This window comes from Conger conger, chromosome 14 (genome assembly GCF_963514075.1).
Source record: "Conger conger chromosome 14, fConCon1.1, whole genome shotgun sequence".
NCBI lineage: Eukaryota > Metazoa > Chordata > Actinopteri > Anguilliformes > Congridae > Conger > Conger conger.
Genome location: NC_083773.1, coordinates 46,180,926 through 46,188,425, shown reverse-complemented (window position 1 = coordinate 46,188,425; position 7,500 = coordinate 46,180,926). Strand labels below are relative to the sequence as shown.

General features: G+C 43.5%; 1 protein-coding gene across 1 annotated transcript in view; it reads right to left on the bottom strand.

Annotated features, from left to right (window-relative positions):
* LOC133110134 (R3H domain-containing protein 2) overlaps positions 1-7,500 on the bottom strand; it is a 93,844-nt gene that overhangs the window by 45,261 nt on the left and 41,083 nt on the right. Inside the window, 1 exon segment of the mRNA XM_061220015.1 lies at positions 970-1,193. The gene's annotated coding sequence lies outside the window, so the exon portion shown is untranslated.

Here is a 7,500-nt window from a genome sequence, read left to right as displayed (position 1 = left end):
ACTGGAGTTAAACCTGCAAACACTGCGGCCCTCCAGGACTGGAGTTAAACCTGCAGACACTGCGACCCTCCAGGACTGGAGTTAAACTTGCAGACACTGCGGCCCTCCAGGACTGGAGTTAAAACTGCAGACACTGCGGCCCTCCAGGACTGGAGTTAAACCTGCAGACACTGCGGCCCTCCAGGACTGGAGTTAAAACTGCAGACACTGCGGCCCTCCAGGACTGGAGTTAAACCTGCAGACACTGCGGCCCTCCAGGACTGGAGTTAAACCTGCAGACACAGTGGCCCTCCAGGACTGGAGTTAAACCTGCAGACACTGCGGCCCTCCAGGACTGGAGTTAAACGTGCAGACACAGTGGCCCTCCAGGACTGGAGTTAAACCTGCAGACACTGCGGCCCTCCAGGACTGGAGTTAAACCTGCAGACACAGTGGCCCTCCAGGACTGGAGTTAAACCTGCAGACACTGTGGCCCTCCAGGACTGGAGTTAAACCTGCAGACACTGCGGCCCTCCAGGACTGGAGTTAAACGTGCAGACACAGTGGCCCTCCAGGACTGGAGTTAAACCTGCAGACACTGCGGCCCTCCAGGACTGGAGTTAAACCTGCAGACACAGTGGCCCTCCAGGACTGGAGTTAAACCTGCAGACACTGCGGCCCTCCAGGACTGGAGTTAAACCTGCAGACACAGTGGCCCTCCAGGACTGGAGTTAAACCTGCAGACACTGTGGCCCTCCAGGACTGGAGTTAAACGTGCAGACACAGTGGCCCTCCAGGACTGCAGTTAAACGTGCAGACACAGTGGCCCTCCAGGACTGGAGTTAAACCTGCAGACACTGCGGCCCTCCAGGACTGCAGTTAAACGTGCAGACACTGTGGCCCTCCATGACTGCAGTTAAACATGTAGTCACCGTGGCCCTCCAGGACTGGAGTTAAACCTGCAGACACAGTGGCCCTCCAGGACTGTACCTATGGCTGAGTTCAGGAGAGCAGTGCCAGGTCCCAGAGCGGGGCGGGATCACGGGGCGGTCCTACTTGGGGCAGCTGGCTGGGGAGGGGAGGTGAGGGCATTCCATAGCAGGCTCCTTCTCCGGGGGGGGGGGGGGGGGGGGGGCAGCAGCAGGGGGTTGCCGGTGAAACGCTCAGTCTCCGCCTCCTCACTCCTCCGACATGGCGCAGGAACGGGAGAGGTCCTGCAGGAGGGGGAGAAACCATCAGAACACACTAGAATACTCACTCACTCACTCACTCACTCACATGTGATGCATTTTGGAATTACACCCCCCACCCCATTTTAGGGGACCAAAAGTAACTGGACAGTTGGCTTCTCAGGTGTGTCTGATTAGTCAGGTGTATTCAACAGCTTCGTTAGCGCACGTATAAGAAAGGTTTCAGCATCTAGTCTTGACTCTAGGCTCTTGATTGCCTTTGGAGCCAGTTATTGCAGTTTGTCAACATGAGGACCAGAGTTGAGCCACAGAAACAGGGTCTGCGGCCGGCCAGCTGAGCTGAACCCATCCGGAGACGAGGATCCAGAGACGAGCTAATTACAAACCGGGAAACCGCCTCCCGTAGTCTCTGGGAGAAGGGGCCCAATGCTGGTTTTACAGCACAACAACACTTTCATCACACAAATGGCTTTTGGATAAAATAAGACTTGCTTTAGCTGGACCCAGATGCAGCTTAGGGGCAGTATGTTAGGTAAAAACTATATAGGATGACCCATGCCTGTCAGCCCAGAAGTGGAACTGGACTCTTTTTGGCAATGTTATTTTTGACTGACTCACTGTCCACCCCTAATGGGCAGTTAAGTTTGTTTTCGATGTGCTGACAAAAAACCTCCCAGTGTTTCTGCCTCTACAACATGCCCTGGCAAGTTATTCCACATAGTGACTACTCTCTGTGTGACAAAATACTTAATATCTGTGCAGAATTGATCCATTCATGCCTCCTCGTTTTGCTAAGCGAACTCACCCTGAAGAGTCGCCTGTAGTTCACTTTGTTAATCTCTTTATGAATTTAAAAGCCTCAATCAAATCACCCCTTAGCCTCCTTTTACTAAGCTTAAAGAGATTAAGCATATTAAGTCTTCCCTCCTAACTTTTATCTTTTATACATTGAATCATTCTGGTTGCCCTTCCCTGAACCATTTCCAGTGCCTCTATATCTTTCTTATAGTGTGGTCCCCAGAACTGAGTATAACAAGTAAAGCTTTATACACAATACTCTTAGCTATGTATCCTAGCATCCCGTTGGCCTTTTTTTTTACTGCTACAGCACATTGGCAAGAACCTGAAAGGCTTTGATCAACTATTACCACCCTAGGGCTGCCTGTAGCATAGTGGTTAAGGTGCATGACTGGGACACGCAAGGTCAGTGGTTTGATCCCCGTTGTAGCCACAATAAGATCCGCACTGCCGTTGGGCCCTTGAGCAAGGCCTTTAACCCTGCATTGCTCCAGGGGAGGATTGTCTCCTGCTTAGTCTAATCAACTGTACGTTAATGGCCAAAATGCCATTAACGTAACGTAATCTTCCAATTTTGTACCACCCATGAAGTAATCCTGCCATATCTTTTTATTTGCCACATGTAGAACTTGTAGAGCAGTGACCCCGATCCATGTGGGACTCCACTTTCCACAATACCCTGCTCGAATAAGGGCCCTCCTACTACTACTCTTTGTGCAGAACAGAATGCTGTAATAATGTGATGAACATTAAAGAACAGAATGCTGTAATAATGTGATGAGCATTAAAGAACAGTATGCTGTAATAATGTGATGAACATGAAAGAACAGTAAGCTGTAATGTGATGAGCATTAAAGAACAGTATGCTGTAATAATGTGATGAACATTAAAGAACAGTATGCTGTAATAATGTGATGAACATTAAAGAACAGTATGCTGTAATAATGTGATGAACATTAAAGAACAGTAAGCTGTAATAATGTGATGAACATTAAAGAACAGTAAGCTGTAATAATGTGATGAGCATTAAAGAACAGTATGCTGTAATAATGTGATGAGCATTAAAGAACAGTAAGCTGTAATAATGTGATGAGCATTAAAGAACAGTAAGCTGTAATAATGTGAAGAACATTAAAGAACAGTATGCTGTAATAATGTGATGAGCATTAAAGAACAGTAAGCTGTAATGTGATGAGCATTAAAGAACAGTATGCTGTAATAATGTGATGAGAATTAAAGAACAGTAAGCTGTAATAATGTGATGAGAATTAAAGAACAGTAAGCTGTAATAATGTGATGAACATTAAAGAACAGTAAGCTGTAATAATGTGAAGAACATTAAAGAACAGTATGCGGTAATAATGTGATGAACATGAAAGAACAGTAAGCTGTAATAATGTGATGAACATGAAAGAACGGTAAGCTGTAATAATGTGATGAACATGAAAGAACAGTATGCTGTAATAATGTGATGAACATGAAAGAACAGTAAGCTGTAATAATGTGATGAACATGAAAGAACAGTAAGCTGTAATAATGTGATGAACATTAAAGAACAGTATGCTGTAATAATGTGATGAGCATTAAAGAACAGTAAGCTGTAATAATGTGATGAACATGAAAGAACAGTAAGCTGTAATAATGTGATGAACATGAAAGAACAGTAAGCTGTAATGTGATGAGCATTAAAGAACAGTATGCTGTAATAATGTGATGAACATTAAAGAACAGTATGCTGTAATAATGTGATGAACATTAAAGAACAGTATGCTGTAATAATGTGATGAACATTAAAGAACAGTAAGCTGTAATAAAGTGATGAGCATTAAAGAACAGTATGCTGTAATAATGTGATGAACATTAAAGAACAGTAAGCTGTAATGTGATGAGCATTAAAGAACAGTAAGCTGTAATAATGTGATGAACATTAAAGAACAGTAAGCTGTAATAATGTGATGAACATTAAAGAACAGTATGCTGTAATAATGTGATGAACATTAAAGAACAGTAAGCTGTAATAATGTGATGAGCATTAAAGAACAGTAAGCTGTAATAATGTGATGAGCATTAAAGAACAGTAAGCTGTAATAATGTGATGTGCATTAAAGAACAGTAAGCTGTAATAATGTGATGAGCATTAAAGAACAGTAAGCTGTAATAATGTGATGAACATTAAAGAACAGTAAGCTGTAATGTGATGAACATTAAAGAACAGTAAGCTGTAATAATGTGATAAGCATTAAAGAACAGTACGCTGTAATAATGTGATGAGCATTAAAGAACAGTAAGCTGTAATGTGATGAGCATTAAAGAACAGTAAGCTGTAATAATGTGATGAGCATTAAAGAACAGTATGCTGTACTAATGTGATGAACATTAAAGAACATTATGCTGTACTAATGTGATGAACATTAAAGAACAGTATGCTGTAATAATGTGATGAGCATTAAAGAACAGTATGCTGTACTAATGTGATGAACATTAAAGAACATTATGCTGTACTAATGTGATGAACATTAAAGAACAGTATGCTGTAATAATGTGAGGAACATTAAAGAACAGTATGCTGTAATAATGTGATGAGCATTAAAGAACAGTATGCTGTAATAATGTGAGGAACATTAAAGAACAGTATGCTGTAATAATGTGATGTGCATTAAAGAACAGTAAGCTGTAATAATGTGATGAGCATTAAAGAACAGTAAGCTGTAATAATGTGATGAGCATTAAAGAACAGTAAGCTGTAATGTGATGAGCATTAAAGAACAGTAAGCTGTAATAATGTGATGAGCATTAAAGAACAGTAAGCTGTAATGTGATGAGCATTAAAGAACAGTAAGCTGTAATAATGCGATGAAAATTAAAGAACAGTATGCTGTACTAATGTGATGAACATTAAAGAACAGTATGCTGTACTAAAGTGATGAACATTAAAGAACAGTATGCTGTAATAATGTGATGTGCATTAAAGAACAGTAAGCTGTAATGTGATGAACATTAAAGAACAGTAAGCTGTAATAATGTGATGAAAATTAAAGAACAGTATGCTGTACTAATGTGATGAACATTAAAGAACAGTATGCTGTACTAATGTGATGAGCATTAAAGAACAGTATGCTGTAATAATGTGATGTGCATTAAAGAACAGTAAGCTGTAATGTGATGAGCATTAAAGAAGAGTATGCTGTAATAATGTGATGAACATTAAAGAACAGTATGCTGTACTAATGTGATGAACATTAAAGAACAGTAAGCTGTAATAATGTGATGAGCATTAAAGAACAGTAAGCTGTAATAATGTGATGAGCATTAAAGAACAGTATGCTGTAATGTGATGAGCATTAAAGAACAGTATGCTGTAATAATGTGATGAACATGAAAGAACAGTAAGCTGTAATAATGTGATGAGCATTAAAGAACAGTATGCTGTAATAATGTGATGAACATTAAAGAACAGTATGCTTCAGGAATTGGAGGACAGATGCGTTGGTTAGCTGAGCTGCAGTGCTGAGGAGGGATTCCCAGTGTGGGGGAGTCCTCAGCTCTCTACGTCACTGTGCTGCACTGCATCAGAGAGAGGACACCCACACGTACACACACACACACACACACACACACACACAGCCCAGCACTGCACCGAGCGCACACGCACGCACGCACACTCACACACACACACACACACACACACACACACACACACACACACACACACACACACACACACACACACACATTATACACACACTCCGAGTGAGAGCTGAGCTGCTTCCACACACACACACACATTGCTGGAGCAGGGGAAATCTCCAGGGTGCGACGGCTCAAATTGTGTGTGTGCTGGGCTCGCGCCACACAGGCAAACAGACGCACACAGATGCACACACAGGCACACACAGATGTACACAGATGCACACACAGGCACACACAGATGTACACAGATGCACACACAGGCACACACAGACGCACACAGATGCACACACAGATGTACACAGATGCACACACAGATGTACACAGGGACACAGGCACACACAGATGCACACACATGCACACACAGATGTACACAGATGCGTACACAGATGCACACACAGGCACACACAGATGTACACAGGGACACAGGCACACACACATGCACACAGGCGCACACAAATGTACACAGATGCATACACAGGCACACACAGATGCATACACAGGCACACACAGATGTACACAGGGACACAGGCGCACACAGGGACACAGGCACACACAGGGACACACACAGGGACACACACAGGGAGACACACAGACACAGACAGACACACACAGACACACACAGACACACACAGACACACACAGACACACAGACGCACATGGGGGGGTGCGGCAGGTAGGAAATACATAGGTACGTAATGCCAAAGCAAACATGAAACATACAAGTATATAACAGCAGGTAAAAGTAAAACATGAACAATTAAGTCAGCAGTTATAATAATACAATAAAAAACAACAAAAATAATAATATCAAGAGAATAATATGATTTGTCATTGTCTTCATCATTGCCACACACTGACTCTCAGGCAGAAATACATTGTGCTGCTATGGCCACACACCTTCCTTCCACGTCCAGGAGGAGGAGGAGTTTCTCACCATCAAGGAGATTTATGAAATTCTCTTGAACTCTGAAAAAACTCTATTTCACCCTCTCACTCTCCATCTCCATCGCTCTCTCTATCTCTCTCCCTCCGTCTCTCCATCTCTCTCTCCACCTCTCTCCCTCCGTCTCTCCGTCTCTCCATCTCTCCATCTCTCTCCACCTCTCTCCCTCTCCCTTGCTGTTCCCTCCCTATTTCACAGGCACACTGTGTTGCAGGGATACAGCGACGTCATTCTCAGCTGTTGCCATCTGCGTCGCAAGGGTGGGGGGGGGGGGGGGGGGGGGGGGGGCAGAGAGAGAGAAAGCAGAGCGACAGAGAGAGAAATAAAGAGAAAGCGGGAAAGAGAGACAAAGAGAGAGAAAGCAAAAGCAGGAAAGAGAGACAGAGAGAAAGCAGGAGGGACAGAGAGGGAAAGAGAAAGCAGGAGAGAGAGAAAGCAGGAAAGAGGGAGGAGAGAGAGAAAGCAGGAGGCTGCCAAATAACAACAAAAAAGGAAAGGAATAAAACACATACCCCACATCCAGACCTTTAAAATGTCACACCAGAGACAGACTAGGGTATGTGTCCCACATCCAGACCTTTAAAATGTCACACCAGAGACAGACTGGGGTATGTGTCCACATCCAGACCTTTAAAATGTCACACCAGAGACAGACTGGGTATGTGTCCCACATCCAGACCTTTAAAATGTCACACCAGAGACAGACTGGGGTATGTGTTCCACATCCAGACCTTTAAAATGTCACACCAGAGACAGACTGGGGTATGTGTCCCACATCCAGACCTTTAAAATGTCACACCAGAGACAGACTAGGGTATGTGTCCCACATCCAGACCTTTAAAATGTCACACCAGAGACAGACTGGGGTATGTGTCCCACATCCAGACCTTTAAAATGTCA